Source organism: Photinus pyralis, unplaced genomic scaffold, assembly GCF_008802855.1.
Source record: "Photinus pyralis isolate 1611_PpyrPB1 unplaced genomic scaffold, Ppyr1.3 Ppyr1.4_LG2, whole genome shotgun sequence".
In the NCBI taxonomy this organism is placed as follows: Eukaryota; Metazoa; Arthropoda; class Insecta; order Coleoptera; family Lampyridae; genus Photinus; species Photinus pyralis.
In genome coordinates this window covers 45,130,893-45,152,834 of record NW_022170403.1, presented here as the reverse complement: position 1 = coordinate 45,152,834, position 21,942 = coordinate 45,130,893, and the positions used below count along the sequence as shown (strand labels likewise).

At 34.6% G+C, this 21,942-nt stretch overlaps 2 long non-coding RNA genes across 2 annotated transcripts; one reads left to right on the top strand and one right to left on the bottom strand.

Moving 5' to 3' along the window:
* Positions 1-7,129: 7,129 nt before the first annotated feature.
* Positions 7,130-7,552, top strand: LOC116162819. Its single transcript, XR_004143619.1, has 3 exons — positions 7,130-7,237; positions 7,295-7,424; positions 7,480-7,552. It is a non-coding gene; the product is annotated as an uncharacterized LOC116162819 (long non-coding RNA).
* Positions 7,553-17,134: 9,582 nt separating this feature from the next.
* LOC116162825 lies at positions 17,135-17,512 on the bottom strand. The gene is made up of 3 exons (XR_004143623.1): positions 17,450-17,512; positions 17,263-17,392; positions 17,135-17,207 (listed from the first exon to the last, which is right to left on the bottom strand). It is a non-coding gene; the product is annotated as an uncharacterized LOC116162825 (long non-coding RNA).
* Between the last annotated feature and the right edge of the window lie 4,430 nt (positions 17,513-21,942).

Genomic DNA, 21,942 nt, shown 5'->3' with positions numbered 1-21,942 from the left:
TTGCGGATATAATTGGAAAAATCAAATGGGGGCTAAATGAACTGGGATCTTACATGGTAATTCGCCCGCCTTAAATGCCTCTTTTCCAACTCAGATATTTTGAAATAACAAAAAATCACGTCATCACATTCTATGCAATTTTATATGGGAAAATTTTAACTGTCTAATCCATCCACTTGTGTTCAGTGAATAAAATGTTCTTCCCCAGTTTGTAGACAAAATTGTATAAGCTTTGAGTATACAAAGTGTTTATTTTTTGGGGCTCTAAGCGTTCACTTACCCGTCATTTTATTTTTCTAAATATCTGAAATGAAGTACTATGCAATGCCCTCGTTCCAGTGTGAAGGAGTAGCACAGTGCGACATCAACGAAAAAAGAAGTTTTAAAAAAAACCTATAATCCGATTGGGTCCAATTGTGAATCTAAACTATCTGGGGGCACAGAAATACATAAATAACATTTGATGTAAATCCATCCAGCCCTTCAGGAGATGTTCAGTCACAAATTATAAAATAAACAAAAAGGCGATCAAAAAGGTAATACTAGTTGTTTTGGTCCAATTATTATACGTTTGGACTCGTATATTAACATATTATCCTGGAAGGATTATAGGTAAAGGTGCTGTCTAGCAATATTTTATCGTACCATAAAATTAGTCGGAAATTTACTTTTAACACAAAAGAAACATTGATAAATTCGTGTTTTGAAAAGTAGAGGAATTCTTTAAATCTCACCGTAAATCCTTTTTCTTTAAATGCCTGTTCAAAATAAAATCCGTGTAACCAATATCCAAATAATCGAATTTCTACTGTAATAATATCCATTACTTTATGAATAACAATATTAAGCATTGAATTAGCCCCCCCCCCCCCCGGCGAATCTCCCTGCATTCCTCCTGTCCAGTCCGGCCCTGTACATAACGAAGTTATACCTATCTCAACTTTTTCACTCTCTGTTACGAGCTACGCAAGATAGAATAAATGATTATGACAAAATGCCCAGCAGCTTGTATATTCCATACCGCATTTTGGGTTTCCGAGTAGGTATATAAAAAATTTCGGTTAATCCTAGACGAAAACGATAAAAAGAGTATTGAAAATGTTTATTAAGATGAAGAATCCTCCTCTGGAAACTCCACAGCTGCTGTTTTTACCTTACGAAAGCTTATTTCCTTCCCAACCGAAAACACTTATTAAAACTTCTCAGAAGTGTATATTCCGTGCAGAATCCTCATCTCTGCCTCTGTGCAATTGAAGACAATCATAAATTTGTAAGAGCTGTTATACTCAACAGTGTTTTATGCCGACATTCGGACACGAACATTGAACAGAAATAATGAGGGTCGATGTCACATTTTTTTGTTTGCATGCGACATTTTCCTTCACGCTACGGAGGGCCGAACAAAAAATTCCACAAAAACGTATACGTAATTTATTCATATTCGAGGTAATGTTTAAGATAGAAATTTGTTACTCGCAGAAATTTTTACGTTGTTTACCCACAAGTTTTTGTCATCAAGAACGATTTTAAAGGGTGGAATATGCTGTGACTGTGACCGCAAATTTCTGGTATAAATTTTGAATTCCCCTTTAATTTTTGGAGTTTAAACGCATTCAGGTGTTCCAGCCACGAATGAGCAGCTTACCGTAATCAGCTTTCGGCGACTTACGCCTAGATTTTAAAAAATCAAATATGAAAATGGCCGCGTGAATATATAGGGATTTAGTTCTTAAAAATTTAATAACGTGTCGAGATTTTTATGCTTTTAAATAACATACTTTATTCATGTCGCCTTTCGGGATTTTCCTGATGGCATATTTTACTCCAACATGAGGTCATTCATATTCTTACCGCTGATGGAATCTCATAAAAGTTGTCCTGAAAAACTGTGCCAAGAATATCTTTTTATTACTTTATGAACCTTCCGTCTTTAATTTTTACAACATTTACATACACTTTCGTTTTTTAATGAACTCCGATTTTAGGATGCTAGTCTCGGGGGTAGTTTTAAGGGAAGTCACGTACGAACCGCGCCGTTTTCCGATACGCTTTTGGTGCGAAAAGCCAACCACATGCCGTTAATAGGATTTACTTCTACACACTTCCACCTGTCAAGTGAAAACTACTTTCAGCAAGTTTGGTAAAAGATTACGGGACGAGAGTAAAATTATTATCGACTCTTCTTGGAATGCATTGTAATAACTTCGTTTAATTAGTCTTCGAAACCGGCGTTCTTGGTCCTTATTTATAGCCGTAGTTTTACATAACCCGTTCCCATTCTGCAAAACAATAGCTTCTAACAAGCTACTTTCTTGTGAATGCAACGTATACAGCTTGAACGTGCTTCATTTGTAACTTTTATTTTCTGCACCATTTTGGTCGTAAGAGTAGATTAAAGCACTTTTCAGTATTTCAGGATACAAAGGAAGCGCGTTCTATGTGAAAATGTCAGTTTTAGTTATAGTAGGGGAGCTAACACGAAATCCACTGAACGAGAATGATCAAAATTTTAACCGATGGTGTTCCATTTCCAATTCTGAAAGGTTGTTTTTCGAAAAAATAAGTTATACACCAAATGAAAACGTTGATAATAGCTCTTAAAAAAATATTTAAAAAAATCGCGCGCATTTGATAACTGCGTAAAAAAATAATTCTTAGTCGGTTTTTCACGAATTTTCTACGGATATAACTAGGTTACGGTTGGACGAATGAAGCTGATTTTTTTTACAGACTGATGATAGGTACTACTAATGACTTAACGGTGTTTCGTTTTTACATTTTTTTTCTAATTACAAGATTATCTTATTATCTTAACATTATAAGATATCTTATAATTAGAGAAAAAATTTAAAAAAGAAACACTCTCATAGTCATTGGCTGTACCTATCATTAGTCTATAAAAAGAATCAGCTTCATTCATCCAACGGTAACCTAGTTATATCCGTAGAAAGTTCGTGAAAAACCGACTAAGAATTGTTTTTTACGGAGTTATCAAATGTGCGCGATTTTTTTAAATATTTTTTTAAGAGCTATTATCAACGTTTTCATTTGGTGTATAACTTATTTTCTCGAAAAACAACCTTGTAGAATTGGTACCACAAGAAGTACCCGCAGCGCCTTAAGTTGTATGACCTGAGACGGCAGACGATCGATTTTAGCATACTCTGATAGGGCAAAATGGAACTCCATCGGTTAAAATTTTGATCATTCTCGTTCAGTGGATTTCGTGCTAGCTCCCCTACTATTATAGAATGGGGTCTAATTCTGTATCGATAAGGCTTTTGCTTGAGGGACAAAAATCAGGAAAATACCGCGGATTAGTACACGGATGGCCAGCGATCATATTCTGTTCTATCAAAAGTGGTAAATTTGTAAAAAATAGAGGAAGGTGGCCTAATTTTGGATACTTTTTCTAAATTCAATTTTTTGAACCGGAAAAAATTTTTTTTATTTATTTTTTTGTACTCAGAAAGTGCTATTACTTTAATAAAAACACGTGATGCATACAAAACCGTTTATTTTACCCTTAAAAGGTATAAAAAATACGCCCAAATAAAAAATGACACTTTTTGAAATAAAAAAAAAGTATCCCAAAATTGGATACCCTATCCAATATTGGGAACCTATTTTTGTAAACAAAGATCGCAGACGTAAGCTCTTTTGTCACTACCAGCACAGTCTTCATGTGACCACCTGAAACAAATGGAACACTGTATCCAGTTTTCTCCGTTTTGGTCCTCTGAATAACGTGCAGTGCAGAAAATATACTCTGCATCACTTTCTTGATCGGGATCCATATCTGAGTCGTCTTCATAAGGAACATCTTTTGATGAGTCTGAGGAATCAACTTCTTCTTTCACTTTCTTTAGTTTTTTATTTTTGAAAACATTCTTTTTAGTTTGGTTTGAATTGTTTAATTCCTATTTTTGGATATCCAATTTTAAGACACCTTGCCTATCCAAAATTGGGCAACCTTCCTCCTGTTCAATGTTTGGTGAGTAAAATTTAAAAAATCTTTGACAGGAATGTTCAATTCAGATGCTGGTTTTCATTTTAACAATATTCTAGTACATGCATGCCAAATTTCACTTAAATACTTTTAATTCTTACCTTTTTATAACGGATTTTAACGGGAGAAACGAAAAACTCTGATTCACAAATAAACATGTGATTTTAAGGTACCGCCTAGTGGTGCACAACTGAACTATACCGTTTACACAGGATAATTTTTTGTTGGAAAACTATAGTTTTGTCCACTTAATTACAGAGAACTGTCAGTAGGTTTCGAGATAATCCAGTATCCAAAATTAGGCAACTTTCCTATAATGGTTACAAATTAAACAAACTGTTATTGAAGTTGTTTACAAATAAATAGAGAAAATACATATGGTTGTGTCCTAAGAATAGGCAATAAAAATACGTAGAGTATAATAAGAAACAATCTGAAATAACTGGAAAAATCTAAGAAACTAAAATTATTATAGAGGTATTGGTATACCATAGCTTCTTAATATTTGATTTTGGAGGTTGAAGTATAAGCTTGGTATTTTAAAAAAAATGGGTTCTTATGCTCCAAATCCCATAATAAGCATTATGTCATCTTCTGTACTGTGGGAATACAACGTTTCTGAATGAACCGTACATTGGATTTCAATTTATTACCCATACTCTCCTATAATTCGTGGGCCAGGAACGAAGCAAATGGTTCAATGATCACAGATGACCGTGTTGATTAATAAAACGCCATTTTGTGAGTGTTAATTCATTCAAAAAGAATATGTAGCCGCGAAGAATTGGAAAAATTGGCAACAAATAAAATTCACCTTTTTGCATTTATACGAAAACAAAACTGCATTGCAATATATTTATGACCTAGAACATAGCCCTGGAATCTTCGAGGGTAAGTCCATGGAAGAGTCTATTGAAAGTGAAGTTGAAAGCCGTTAGTTTATGGGGCCAACGGGGAGAAAAATTAAAAGGAACAAGGTTGTGTGGCTAAGGTCTTGGACTTCATTGACCCCTTACCTAATTTTTTCAAACTGTACGGAATTTAGTCTTTTAGAGAGTCTTTTAGTGCGTATGAAACAGAATTTCACATGCTTTCTTCTTAGAATAAAATATACAGAGTGCTCCGTGTCAAACATAAGGCTAGGTCCGATAACTTTCCTACTACGCCACGTATACTTGTTCGAAAACTGCAGGTTATTCAACGGCCATTATAAATGAAGTTTTGTAGTAACTAAGAAAATGTTCATTCCGAAATCGACAATTTTTGATTTTCCCCCGTATCTCTTAAGCAAGCGAATATTTTCAAATTTTGATTATACCATTTTAAGTTTAACCCAAAAGGAGAACATAATACCTACTACTAAGATTATATGTGATGAAGTTCTCAATTTTCTGGTTCTGCTAAGATTTAAAGTTTTGAATAGTAAAAGAACCACGATTGTGTTTTTTTTCAATCACCATTGACCAGGCGTTGCTCAATTGATTTTTCTCTTCATTTATTATGCTTAGTTGTAAAAGAAATATGCAATTTACTTAGAGCTCTTATGTCTTCTGGCATCTTATTGTAAAGTTTAACAGCAACATAAGTTTTAAGAGATTTTACTTCGTGGATATCGTAATTTTTTCAGCACTTTGTCCAGTACAGGAAACTTATTAAAATTTCTGTATGGCTTATCCATAAAGCGGTTGATGAGATTACGTAAGTTGACGATATGTGGATAAAGTAAGGAAAATTAAGTAGCTAATTCGATAAAGCGTTTATGTGTCAAATATTTTTTTGTTTAGGAGTTTAATAAATTTTTGAGTGCCTTCGGAGAAGTTTAATCTAGCTTTAGGGCATTTTTAGTATCAAACGGTGACCGATATGATCTCCGAGGAAATCTCTTAATAAAGATTATAGGTTTCTTATTATAAGCGTGAGCGAACCCCACAGACTATCGGTGGCGCAGCGGTAAATCTTAACATTAGTCCGGAGATCCGGTGGCGGAGACGACCACCACGACTAATTTCCCTTGAGTATCGTACTCAACTAACATCGTTCATACGATTCGGGAGCCAATCGATACAAACGCGTGTCATAAAAGGGTAGTGGGTAATCATACGATAATCGTCCTGAAAACTTGCTCGCTGCGTTCTTTGTTTTCTATGCATCGGCGTAAGCGATCTGGATCCGCGCCCTTTACACGGACGAATTGATTAATAATTTTCGTGAGTAGCGTCGTTTTGGGGGCCGAAAACACTCGTACTAAGTATATTCATAAAGTACCTAAATTAAATTGGGCCGTTACCTTACCAATTTGTATTCATTTACATAAATCTACATATTTAACAATCTCTCAGACAAGGAATGGAACTTAAGATTGTATCTTAAAGTATTCGGTTTTGCAATTCCAATTTGTTTGTACTTTCCTCAACTCTTAAATCATTTTCCGAGCGAAATTCTCATTTTAGACACCTCCTTCTATCAAGAACGAAAGAGGTTGTTTAAGAGAAATGCTTAAATTAAGGTGCTTCAAGTTTGATAGCGTTGTATTTTATTTATGCCATCTGTAATATAGAGCGACACTCTAATAGCATTAAAGAACTTGTATTAGCATCGCTAATGAAATAGAGCCTACTTTGCTTCTCTCTAAAGGTAATTGTATATTCATTAAGATGTGAAATCATGACAAGGGAATCACAAAAAACAAATTACTCCATACAGCAAACGTAGGTTCGCAAACTGTCAATAAAATGGCACTACTTGACTCGGAAATTAAGGGACTAGACCCACAAAGGAGCATCGTACTTCATATCCTCGCCAATAATGTGGAATTTTTCTGACTTTTATGTAAAGAACTATCACACAAAGTTGTTTAATGTTTTTAACCCTGTTTTTAATTTTAACGAACTGTTTATTTTAATAATTACAGAACAGGCCTGATAGTGTAAAGGCTTCGAGATTGATATGCTGTGAATTTTACATAACCTTTAACTCGATTTGATCAGTTTACTACTTGAGAACGTTATAATCAAATTGGAATTACCTTTTATTACTACCTGAACGTGATTTGTCTAAGCGTCAACAACATTAAGTTATAATTTACTACGTTTAGTAATTGCCAAGCTAATTAGAAAATGATAAATCGATAGGTATATAACACGGTTCAATCGGAATGAAGACGCAAGTTTTATTACAGTTTCCGACATAAAAACTACTACCTACTTAACAATGAAAGCCGTTTTCTATGTAAGTGAACTTTAATTTTGTAATAGTCTATAAGTAGTTGTTATTATCAAATTACAGATTGCGTTTGTTTTGGCACTGTTTGCTTTTGCTGCGGCCAATCCTTCTCCAAATCCGAACCCAATGCCAAATCCTCGTCCTCAGTATTGGAATTATGGGTATGGAATGCCGATGCCATACTACGGAATGGGTAATTTCTAAATTAAGGGACGATTTCCAATTATAGTAAATTGAAATTTTTTCAGGTTATGGGTATTATTTCTAGAGCGATGATGTTTTTTATATTTGACAAATAAACTTGTTGCACATTTAAATTTATTTCTTGTTTCTTGTTTTTGCAATGCTAAGTAAGAAATTTGCATCCGCAATTGAAGTTCTATGAAATCATATGAATTGTAGACATTGCGGTACTATGGTATAAAATAATCAAATCAAACTTCGGAATGGTAGTAGGAAACGTAATCGATAGCCATTTCTGTTCTTTCAGTCATTTGTAATTGCTTTGCTAACTCATAATCCAAACGAGTTATTTGTATTTCGTCTGAATAAATTTAAATTCTAGTGAGTGAGAAGCGGAAAACGCTTAATAAACTGGAATGGAAACTTTTTACAACGTCCGTTTTGTAAAAATGTAAATAAATAGCACTCATCCATTACACAACTTCCCATCTCACTTATAATTCACTAATTCGCTGATTTACAGATCAGCGTTTTCATTTCGCATATTTTTATGCATAAATAACATTCGCCATATGACAGGAATTTATAGCAAGATGTGTAAAAACCGCATCCGGTAATGTAACTATAAATTAATGTTAGTGGCGCCAATATCAGCCCTAAAAACTAATTCCCCAGTAATTGAACCTGACCAGCGTGTATTTTAATTTCTTCGCCGCAATTTGCGTACGGGAATTGATCGAGATTGATTTATTACACTGGATAATATCGAACATCCTACAAACGTGTGTTCGCATATATCACGGTTTACATACCTACACCGATATGTATGACGCTCTTTCTATTGCAGTACTTTGGAGATTTTTGATTAATGAAATCTGTACACGTATTGATTTATGTCATTCGTTAAATGATGACCTCTTCTAAATTATACCACTTACATTGGATTCTAATAAAGGATTGGTTGGCGGCTTTCCATACTATGTGTAAGTGGATAAATAGTGTCTGTGGCAGATGAAGATACATCAAGTTAGACAACTGGGAAAATACTAATATTAAAAATGATATATCAAAATTGGATTGACCAATAAAGTTACATATGCAGAGTAACTCAACAACGACCAACCATGGATTTTTTTTTGCTATTTCGGGATCTATGCCCATTTAGCAACATTTTCAGTAATTTATTCTTTTACTCTATAGGAATTACACAGGACACACTCTTCTCGCCAAGAGGTCTATCATGGCATTTTTTTAATTTAACAATACAGGTAGCGACCTTGAATTTGTAAAGGAGGGGGAGGGTAAGACAGGTTCAATACAGAGGATACATCATACAAATCCATGCACGCACACACCCTTAAATATTTAACCCAGTATTAGCTACGTATTCAATTACTATATCATAAATGCGTCTACAATTGGAAACTCAGTAGAGCAACGATGTTGATGGGAAAATGAACACCACTTTCTGTTAACCGTGCACTCATCTGATCAATGAAGGGCCTTCTCAGTTCGCAGTTAAAAAATATGTGATTCAAATCACCAGTCTCGAATCCACAATCACACTCTGGCGAGTCTAAAACCCCGATCTTATACAAAGGAGATGGAAACCTCCCATGCTCAAATTTAAGACGTGCAATTGTCGAAAAGTATCTTTTTGGGGTATACTTATCAGAATACCATGGTCTAAACTTAACCGTTGGGTGGATTAAAGCATACTGTGTTTGTCTTTCTTTATGATACTCCTTCCAATAGATATCCCAGTCTTCAACTATGTTACTTTTGAGAACATTCAGAAGGTCTGTTCTTGGTGTGGTATTCTCGAGACTGATCCCCTCTTCTACAGCCTGTTTAGCCAATTCGTCTACCAGTTCGTTTGCTTGTATACCTGCATGTCCTTTGGTCCAGTAAAACGCAACAGTATGTCCTTTCTTTATAATGTTAAATGCCTCTGCTCTAATAGCTGTAATTAAAGGATGGGTTTGAAAATAATGGACCCTTTTATTGATAGTGCCCAGGACACTCTTACTATCTGACATTATGGCCAGGTTCTTTGCTACATTACGGTTATAAAAGTATTTTAATGCTTCTAATATTGCAGTCGCTTCAGCTGTAAATATAGATTTGACCTTTCCAAGAGTAAATAACTTTAAATATTTAGTCGATAGCTCGTAAAATGCACATTCAACTCCCACCCATAAAATAGTTGCGCATCATATCTAAAATCCCCTAGGTATATAACTAGGGAAGTACGTTGGCAGACTTCCGACGTAAAGATCGTGGTAGGAAGCGTCCGGAATTTCTTGTATCCAAAGAGAAATTTTTAATTCGTGAAGGTAAAGGCTTGCCACGGAAAGCGGAGCTTTTTATACCAAAAAGCCGAGGTTAAATCGTGGGACATAAGCTCTTGTAGCGAGTTGTAAATATTTTCCAGTTTTAAGGAGATTGTTTTCGTAACATATTTTAAAGCCAAATACTTTATTCGAAACTCGAGTGGTGGTTCACGTGCTTCCACATACAATGCTTCTACAGGAGTTGACTTCATAGCCTTAAGGCTTTATTTTGAATGACTATGACTCTTTTTAGATTTGGTTTTGATGCTGCTCCATATAAGTGCAAACCATAATCTATTATGCTTCTTGTAAGTGCTTTATAAACCTTTAATGCAGTTGGAAAATTCATTCCCCATCCCACTCTAGTCAATAATCTTAAAATATTCAGGGATTTCTCACATTTTTAAGTTAGCATGTGTATATTATGTTATCAAAAATCTCTAAACCTTCCCCATATAGTTTTATTCGTTGAAGTTTTTAAAAATAACAGCGACTATAGTTTCGGCGTACTGCCATCATCAGGCGACTAGAAGTGTATCACAATATAGCAAATTTGAAAACATTAAGAGCTAGTACTTACTGTGAAAGTTAACAGGAAAACGGTAAATTACAAACGTTGAAGACGATAAGACTTCTAGTCGCCTGATGATGGCAGTACGCCGAAACTATAGTCGCTGTTATTTTTAAAAACTTCAACGAATAAAACTATATGGGGAAGGTTTAGAGATTTTTGATAACATAATATATTTCAACCCCCATTTCGAGGAACGATGGATCCAACTCAAAATTAGCATGTGTATATGTTCCGTCCAGCTTAGTTTGTAATCTAATCTGATCCCTAAGTATGTAACACTTTTAACGACCTGAAATAGTGTATTATCTAAAACCACAGGGTTCAAATTATATCGCCTTTTCCGTGAAAAGAATACGATTGCAGATTTTTCAATACACATATCCAAACCATTGCTTAACTTTCCGAATGGCTTTACTTAAACGCTCCTTGACCACAGATACATTCTTATGTGACGTGTAAATAATAAAATCATCAGCGTATTGAATTACACTGATGCTGTCATCCTCTGCACAGTCAAGAAGTCGTGCGTATACAAATTAAACAGCATTAGGGCCTAGCCTAGGGCCTAGGGCCTATAAATTGACCTTTGCCACTTCTTATATAAATCTCTCGATGAGAGTACAAACCGATCAGGTTTTGCGCTAGTTGGTTCGGGAATTCCAATTTAATGAGTTTCTTCTGCAAAATGTCTAATTTCACACATCCGTAAGCGTCCTTGAAATCGATAAAAACCGCTCCTACTGTTTCTTTTTTGGAATAACTTATTTGTATGTCGGAAACTAGTTTTGTTAAAGCATCAGCGGTGCCTAATCCTCGCTTAAATCCAAATTGAAATGACTGTAGCTTTTTCGTCCTTTCCAACCACCATTCAATCCTATTCTTGACCATTCGCTCTAATGTTTTAAATATACACGACAAAAGTGATATAGGCCTATATGATTTTGCATCTTTTGGGTTTTTATTGGGCTTAATTATTGGGACAACAATGATTTTTTTAAAGGTGGGCACGCTATCACCAAACAGGTACACTCTATTAAATGCAGTTACCAATAATTCCTTCGCCACGGTGGGCAGCCACTTTAATAGCGGATATGTAATATTATCAAAACCTGGTGCTGTATTCTTAACTGATTTGATTGCCTTGATGAGTTCTTCAATTGAAAATGGTTGTTGTAAAAAAGGATCGTTTACGTTTGACGTTTCCTGGTTTTTTTCTGATTGCACATACGCCGGGGCTAAATTGTCAGCGAATTCTTCGATATATGACTCCGATACGTGGTGAGAGGTAGGACATCTTTTAAATTTTTTCACGATATTCCATAATTTCTTTGAGAACGTAGATGAGTTTAAGTTATTACATAGATTTTGGAAACTGTCGCGTTTTTTGTATTTCAAAAATCTTTTGGAGTGTGCAATAGTCTCTTGACAAGTAATGAAATTATCTAAGGTTGGATTTAACTTGTAATTCTTTACCGCAAGTTTCCGGCAGTGTACCACATGAGAACCATGGATTTCCAATCCTCTTTCGATGTTGTGTAGCATTTTTCAGTTCAAAACATTTTTATTTATTTTTATTTAAATGATTCGCAAGGACGACTTTAATCGGCTGCAATAAAAAATGTTAGCAAACGTTTAGGTTTTGCAGCCGCAACCTGTTTTTTTACTTCATTTGCTATCATGCGAAGATTTCCTTCCTGCAATTTCTGGCAAGAAGCCCTATTATATTCCCTATATTTTCCTCCTGGGTATAGCGGTTCTTTTACATAATCCTAGGTTCATTTTTCCTATTTAATAGGTCTTCTAAGAAATATCAGTATCGGGCGGGACGCTTTTGTTAAACTATTATCAGTATTTAATATTCATTTTAATCACCAACCTAGAATAACACATTAAACAGTGAATTTTGAGTAAAACTATAAGATACTCGAACTTTCCTTAGATTGCAAGCACGTCATCAATTCTTTTTTTGTTGTTGTTTTTGTTCTGTTGTGCGCGGGTGCACCATCCTGTTATAACCAACAATTTCCAACTTTCTTTTTTTTTTGTATGTGCTGTACATTTATGTATTCGTAATAAAAACATGCTACTCAATCCAGTATGTACTTTTTACGGGCCATATAAAAAATAAAGTTGACGATTTCTCATATGCTAAATCATTCATCATTCATTTTGTAGTTCAATTCCAAAATTAAACTAAAACATGCGATGTTTCGGTAAACCACGTATTAAAACTCCATGTATCCCATAATTACTCATCCCTGTATTTATTCTTGGCTTTTTACTTTACAGTTCCATGAGCCCACCCCTTACACTCCAGCGGTTAAGCATTTTGTGATAATCTACCCTGTGTTTGCACCCCAATTTTTACGTAAAATAACAAATTCGTTCTTATAGTAAATGTTGTACGGATCGCTGTATTCCTTTCCGGTTTTTTATTTTACGTTTACATGAGTATTGTGATAACATCCTGTATTTGCAACACAAGCTGTAAATCTGTATTTATATTTTTCGATTTTTTCAAAAAAATTGGGTTTTTAAGATGTTGGGATTTGAGTAGATAAAGTTTAAGAATTTTGCTTCCTCCAAATTCTAAATTATTTCCCAGATAGTGGTTTTGGTGGAAATTTCACACAATAAATTTGTGAATCGCGGTGCAAATGTTGTGGGTCCTTATTCCGTACATTTCAATACGATAGGACCTTGCTTCGTAATGCATTTTGGAAGTCTGAATCCGTTATAAGTCGCAGAAAACAGGGGCAGTTCTATCTCGGTTCGATTACAGAAAAAGAGCTTATGAAAAATTCCGCAGATCTGAAGGCTCTTTATCAAAATGCTAGTAGGCTGGATTCTAGTGTGTGGGTAGTCAAAAGGACAGCTTAGTTTTTCACACACTCGAAATTGTCTTGAAAAAAAAATTAATGACTATAGTATACGCCATGTCAAAAAAAAGATGAGAACTAATTCATACCATATAGTGGGAAGTTTCTTGGAGAAGTAATTATCGAGGTGACCACTATGTGGTCCATATAACAAAATAAGAATTCGCCTTGGAGCATTCGCGTCCAAAGACGGTTTCAATATGCGCGATATAATTTGGTTATTGTTTAATTGCTGAGTAACATTTTAGTGCCTAATTTAGTAGAAATACCTAATAATAGAAGACATTTTATTACGGATTGAAATCTTCTGCTATTTCGGAATAAGGCAAATGTTTCCAAAGTTCCTTGTTGTAAAGAGAATTTTATTGAGAATAAATCAATTTAAATTTAAATTTGATTGATATTGCAAATTTGATTAGGAGAATCATTGGATATGATGAAGTCAGTAGTTCGCGTGCCGTAGGTATGAAGACGCGCAAGGTTCTGAATTGGTTATAGTAGATTACATACCGAGCTGGGAGGTGGTTCATTACCTACCCCGAGGGCTTAAGGTATAAGCGCGAGGCGTTGGTTATGAACCACTGACCAGCGAGGTTTGTATACTATTTTACTCACAATCGATCATTTAAGGTAAAATAGTTTTCTTTACGATTATTTTGTCTTCTCCATATGTTAAGACCTCTCAAAGTTGGTTGAATATGAATCTTATGTTACAAACGTACTGTATGCAGGAATCTTGCACCCTTTGTATCTTGTTAGGGAGCTGCTTGTTTAAAAGAAAATATTGACGAAGAAGGGGTTTATAAATGACCTATAAATCTCCAAATATCATTTTTCCTAAAAAAAATTTCTGGCCCAGTGTTCCCATAAGCATAATCTGATTGCCTTGCTATAAAGGTAAACCTTCTATGGTACTCGTAGACATTTACTTCTTGTGGAGGAACATTAGTTGTTTAAACAGCTTTCTGTGTTAAACTGAACTTTTATTTTAAACGTTCAATTTTGCACTAACATAATGCTATTCTTGTGGTATGTTTAATTTGGTTGACTTTCAATAATTATTACAGATTAAAATGTAACTAAATGTGTTGAAATTTTGGTGTTTTCCTACATAAATTTACAGTACACGTTATCCGCAACATTAAGCTTTAAATCTTCCCATAAATTGCAGCGGATCGCATAATGTGGGATTATTATGGAAAATATATGTTCGTTGCATATTTATAAACTATAAGCTTACATCAAAGGAACGGGAAACGATTTAACTTTTGTCCATTGGTTCGACTACGAAAAGATTCGGAAAAGCAGATAAAGATTTCAAATTTAAAGATTTATACACATAAGGAACCGAAATACGAATCTAGGTCGATGCGAAAGGGTTTACTGACTTAGAATCGATTTTATGTAGATATATAAAGCATGCCCAAACCATCTGAGATGTACATATCGAATATATTTTGTCGTTTGCGAATACATATTTTAAAGTATGTGTATATTTCAGGATTCGTAAACTCTTGAGTGTTTTATTTGGTGGAAAGTTTGCATCACATTTGTATAGGTAATTGTCAAACGGCGAGTCACTGTTACCTTTATTGGTGGATCCAATCTCAATGTTCTATCGATATTTTATTTCATTAGAATACACATTTCAATTCTACAGTATACCTTACTTTTAATTTGAGAATGTCAGAATTTTCTTTGTGCATTATAGTGATTCATAAAGGCAAGTAACTCATGATATTACATGACTTGACTGGAAAATCAAGTATGACGTAATTTTCAATTGCTATTTGACATGATAATCAAGTAATTTCAAGGTACTTGATTACTTAAAATAATGGAATATCAAACTATATGTAATCCACGACGGCTACGACTTTCTAAACGCCAATCTTCTCCAAATTCTATCAAGAATCATACGGTACTCTTGAATCTACTGTGATCAAGACTAATTAAGAACTTTAATTTGCCGTGCCAGTCAAAAACCCGAATGAATCCAAAAATCTCTTCCAAAACTTATTCTCACTATTATTTTTACTAAGTACTGTCCCTGTTTAATATCACTAAGTCCTCCACGTTTTTTAATTGCTCCAATTGGAATCATTATATTCATGAAATGAAGAAAGAGGTGGAAACCTTGCTGACTGAAAGAGTGATCTAATGCTGAGCTAGCATTTGTAACCCAAATAAAATATGTTATAAATTTCAGACAACATATTTGTTTCGGTCCCCTCTCTCACAATATGCCCTAAACAGATTAAAGAACTGCTTTATAATAGAAAAATGTTTGCTATTGTAATGCCCGTTTAAAAGAAATAGTTCTTTTCCTTTGTAGTTACAGTAAAAGTTTATGTTATATGTAGATGAAAATGAGTTTTTGAAATAATTTATTTTACAGTAAAATAAAGCTCGGTTTAACGTTTAACTAAGGTATCCAATCCAATCCCAGTCCAGTCGGCCCGTGTAGCGCAGTGTCGGCCCGTGTAGCGCAGTTCAGTGGAAGCTCGACTGCGGTACAGGGTCCCTGGTTCGAATCCGGGTTCGGGCATGGATATTTGTAAATGTATAGTGGGTTGGGTTGGTAGAGCAGCCTCGGCTGAAACCCCGCCCACTTAAAAATAAAGGCAAAATAAGATAAAATAAAATAAAAATCCTGATAATATTTCATATTTTAGAAAACTCACTCCAGAAATTAACCTAGAATTAGGTCAAGGAGCCTGTATACCCAGGAGAAGAATATAGGAAATTCAATAGTTGCTTCTCACCAAAAGTTAGAGGAACGAAATCTTCATACGATAGCAAATGAAGTGAAAAAATCCAGGTAGGGTTACAAACTGGTTGGTTACAAGCAGCCTTACGAGTCATTTCAATAAAAATAAATAAAAATGAGATTAGCAGTTTTGGAAAAATGCTACACAACATCGAAAGATGAATGTAAATCCATAGTTGTTCATTGTGGAGTTACTCTGCAACTGCTCAAACATGTACAAATTCAAATTTTGATATATCATTTTTAATATTAGTATTTTCGGAGTTGTCTAACTTGATGTATCTGCATCTGCAACAGATACCATTTATCTGCTTATACATATTATGGAAAACCGCCAACCAATTCTTTATTACAACCCAATGCAAGTGGAATAATTTGGAAGAGGTCATCATCTAACGAATGACATTATAAATCAATACGTGCACAGATTTCATTAATCAAAAATCTCCAAAGTACTGCAATAGAAAGAGCGTCATACATATCGGTGTAGGTATGTAAACCGTGATATATGCGAACACACGTTTGTAGGATGTTCGATATTATCCAGTGTAATAAATCAATCTCGATCAATTCCCGTACGCAAATTGCGGCGAAGAAATTAAAATACACGCTGGTCAGGTTCAATTACTGGGGAATTAGTTTTTAGGGCTGATATTGGCGCCACTAACATTAATTTATAGTTACATTACCGGATGCGGTTTTTACACATCTTGCTATAAATTCCTGTCATATGACGAATGTTATTTATGCGTAAAAATAAACGAAATGAAAATTCTGATCTGTAAATCAGCGAATTAGTGAATTATAAGTGAGTTGGGAAGTTGTGTAATGGATGAGTGCTATTTATGTACATTTTTACAAAACGAGCGTTGTAAAAAGTTTCCATTCCCGTTTATTAAGCGTTTTCCGCTGCTCATCCACTAGAATTTGAATTTATTCAAACGAAATACAAATAACTCGTTTGGATTATGAGTTAGCAAAGCAATTACAAATGACTGAAAGAACAGAAATGGCTATCGATTACGTTTCCTACTACCATTCCGAAGTTTGATTTGATTATTTTATGCCATAGTACCGCAATGTCTACAATTCATATGATTTCATATAACTTCAATTGCGAATGCAAATTTCTTACTTAGCATTGCAAAAACAAGAAACAAGAAATAAATTTAAATGTGCAACAAGTTTATTTGTCAAATATAAAAAACATCATCGCTCTAGAAATAATACCCATAACCTGAAAAAATTTCAAATTACTATAATTGGAAATCGTCCCTTAATTTAAAAAATACCCATTCCGTAGTATGGCATCGGCATTCCATACCCATAATTCCAATACTGAGGACGAGGATTTGGCATTGGGTTCGGATTTGGCGAAGGATTGGCCGCAGCAAAAGCAAACAGTGCCAAAACAAACGCAATCTGTAATTTGATAATAACAATTACTTATAGACTATTACAAAATTAAAGTTCACTTACATAGAAAACGGCTTTCATAGTTAAGTAGGTTAGTAGTTTTTATGTCGGAAACTGAAATAAAACTTGCGTCTTCATTCCGATTGAACCGTGTTATATACCTATCGATTTATCATTTTCTAATTAGCTTGGCAATTACTACACGTAGTAAATTATAACTTAATGTTGTTGACGCTTAGACAAATCACGTTCAGGTAGAGATAAAAGGTAATTCCAATTTGATTATAACGTATCCAAGTAGTAAACAGATCAAAGTTGATCTTTACCTGACTAGTACTGTAATATTTTTTATTTCATACTGTCCGGTAGATGTTCGATTACACTATCATTTTGAGTCCAGTAGGTGAGTTATTACAGCATCAGAGCCGGTAAGTGTCGCTAAGCAACACTTACCGGACTGTTATTTGTATACATCAAATTTGACATCTTCACACAATTAATTAAAAACCCCAATATAAATTTGGCTGTAATTCTTTATTTCAAACATTAACATTGATTGTAATTAAACAATTTGTATTGCCCTCAACACTAACGCCTGGGTTATTACTGGATGTCGAGTTAGTAATGTTTGATTCCTTCTGCTGTAGAACTTCAATGAAATTTTCGCCGCCTTGTATCAGTTGTATCATACGGGCAATCTTAACTTTTCCTTCTACCGAGCCTTCGACGTATTTTTCTGCCGTCGATGAGCTTTTCCATGCCCCATGACGCTTTAACACCGAAACCCAGGCAAAAAAATCTCAATTCAAAAACTTACTGCATCCAAACAGTATGCCAACATGACGTTTTCCTCTACTTGTTTGGCCCCATGTTCGTTCCTCAATTGGCAAAACACTTAGTACTCTTTTTCATACCTTGCAGCCGACTTCTTAGGAACCAACTTTTCGGTTGTTTCATGAGATTTCGACAGGATTGTATCGGGAACAGTGGAACATCCCACAACGTTTATAGCGTCCATTTTGCAGTGAAAAAAATTCAATGTCAACCACATGTCAACAAACTACAAACTATAGCAACGGCCGTTACCACAGAAACAAGGTAATGCGATTTTTACAATATAATGAAATTTTGTAATCTTTGAAATGAAATAATGATACAAAACAGACTTACAGTATGAAATAAAATACGTTACGATATACGTCCGGTAGTACTTGTAACAGTTCTCGTTTAAGACATTCTTGACTCGGCTCCTGACGTCGCCTCGTCCATAATGTCTAACTCGTACTGTTACAAGTAACCTACCGGACTTATAACGTAAATAACTATGTCTGACTCCCATTACAGTCCTAGTACATGCAAAATAACAATTAGATCATTCATTGAATAAGTTATTCAATCAACGATTGGATATTTATAATGCACACTATGTGGATATTTTTAAATATTAATACACCTACACAAAGGATAATGGTCTTTTAATTACTAACAATTAATGGAATACGTGTGGAAGTAATTATTCCTTTAGTTTTGCGCCAGTCATTAAAAGGTTTGTACACCTTTTCGTACCTCTTTCTTGACTTTGTGGGGAGCGAATATTGCACTACTGCTTTTGTGCCTAGTTATAAAGACTGTATAGTTGAAAAGTACAAAGCATAAACTGCAAACTGCATTAAAAATGACACTGATTGAAATCTCTATGGAAACAATTAAATAAAGTGACTTTAACATGCGTGATTAGGTATCAAAATTGCACACTTATGAATAATTTAATTTGGAAAAGTTATCTACATGTTGCGGTTTCAGGTAAAATTTTATACATAATACGTCATGAAAGGGAGTCCACCTGACTTGGAGGCATTAAAGAGATACTCGGACGCTGCGCGTCCTCGTACTTTTCAATAAGCCTCCGCCTCCGCGTCATGTAAACGACCACTTTCATGACTTATTATGTAAATAACTATTACCCGAAATCGTATTTTAAAATTTCAGTTTTCATATACCTAGTTCTTTTGATTAATGTCAGTCAGTGATGACAGGAGTTACCATAGACACATAGCAATGTGACAGGTGCGACTAGAAAGGTGACAAGTGCGACTGGTAAAGTGACAGGCGGCAGGAAAGGTAGTCTGATCTGCCTCTGCCATGGAAACTAAAATATCCTGACATAAACTAGTCATGACAATGATGGTTTCAGGACGATTTTGGGTAAAAATTAATAGTATACAGTGAATTTTTTTTAAATGCGAACATAGGCGTTTGTATGCAATGTAATTTCCCTATGTTCGATTTTTAAAAAAACACATCAATCTATTGAGTAGTTCAAATGAGTAGTAGATACAATTGACAGCTGTCACATTTTTAAAAATACCGCCGTCCAATTTAATTACGAAATCGGTTAGGTTATTGCTTAGAATGTCAAGGACACTTCAATTATTTATTGTAATTGTTTTCGTTATTTATTTTCTTATTTTCTTCATTTATGTATTGATTAAATCAAATTAGTAGAATACCAGGTGCACATGACCTACAAATAATTGAAGGTTGGTTCACAATGAATTGTGTTGTCAGCGCGTGCCATGTGAAGTCAAGTTATCGTAAGTTTAAGAAAAATGTATCCTAAAGTCGCTATGGCCTCACATGGCTTATTTAAAAAAATCTTACCGAGTGCTCTTCATCATAAAGACTATGAGTTGCTGTTCATAGTCACACAAGTTGCGCGTTTTGGGAATGTGAACCGCGCACACCTCATAGATTGATGTGTTTTTTTTTTAAATCGAACATAGGGAAATTACATTGCATGCAAACTCCTATGTTCGCATTTAAACAAAACTCACTGTATATGTAAAGTGATTCAGACAATTTTTTGAAACTATAAAAAAATTATATACCTACGTGGATTAAATACAAACTTCATTACAAGTAACAATATTGTGGACTAAAATTTAATTAATCCAGTTAAATTGTATTTTTACCAGGAAAGTTGTAGGGTAGTTTTGATTTATTTGATTGTATATGTTTTTTGGAGTGCTGAATCCGAATCCGAGGTTTGCTAACAAAATTTCATGACGCGACATTGAAAAAAATACAAAAAAAGTTGAAAAAGATATTTTTTTGGCAGTTTTGTGCTTACAACTCGCAAACTATCAACTTTTCGAAAATAACCTTCTTATCTAAAATGAAAGTACATAAAATTTCATACAGATTCCACTATCTAGTTTTTTTTCCTCGTTGAACCTTTCGGGCTCAAGCGCCAGTTGAAAATTTGCGTATTTCGGCTGTCTCCACAAATAGTTTTTTCGCACTAAAACCGTAAATTAATTTTAAGGGTTGTCAATAAGTGAATTCCTTGCATTTACCTACTATTATTTGAATTTTATATTTAAGGATGATTTTTTCTCATTTCCATAACGTTCAAGGTGTTTATTGTAATCCAGAATTGTATGAAAAGTTAATTTCTAACGAAAAACAGTAGGTAGGTATATCATGTTATTATATTATTTATAATAGGTATATAATACTTATACTGTGCTATCTAAAACTATTCCCACTCTCTTCCGAACCAGATAAAGAAATTACAAGACTCTACCGTAGCATGTTTGGATAAGTGTTGTTGAATTTGGGAAAGTGACACTGTGGTCATTATTAATTCAAAAAATTCAAATGGCGAAAGGGATATATTGATTTCCTATTCAACGGCATTATTCCTCTTGCCCCGGTGTTCTGAAGAATCACGTACTCCTACTTAAATTTGTCTGTTAACAACTGAACCAGATTTATTTCTTTTCTTTTTACATGTTGTTAACGAGCGAAAAAAGCGAGTTCACGATTTTGGACTGTCCGTCCGTCCATCTGTGTAACTTTGTGCGCTTGTGTACATGATAACTCGCAAACTCATCTGTGAAGGAGTGAGAGAGTTTTTACCAGACGGAACAGTTATAAAATCTTTTGAGAAGACCAGTAGACAATGAAAAGTACGGATACAGCCAAAATACGCCAATTCTCAACTGGCGCTTGAGCCCGAACGGTTCATCGAGGAAAAAAAATAAATAGTGCAATCTGTAGGAAATTTTTAGTACTCCATGTTGAACAGGGAAGTTATTTTCGAAAAGTTGATAGTTTTCAAGTTGTAGTAAGCACAGAACTGCCAAAAAATATCTTTTTCAACTTGTTTGTATTTTTTTCAATGTTGCGTCATGAAATTTTGTTAGCAAACCTCAGATTCGGATTCAGCACCCCAAAAAACATATAGAATCAAAGAAATCAAAACTACCCCACAACTTTCCCGCTAGATACCCGTTTGAGCACAAATGGCCTGTATTAAACGCCCTCTATTCAATTTCGTGAGCATTTTTTTGCAACATTCAACATGACCACGCTTTTGAGCTGATCATTTTATACCTATTTTACTCTAAGAATGAATGTATTGTTTTATGTAAACGTTGTAGCTCAAATCCAGAGTTTATTATCACAATTTTACTTGTCGGAGATCAAAGTCCTCGCGTGAGGTCGAAAAGACTTAGGGTACCCACTTCTGATGCCCCCACAGTCATATAAGC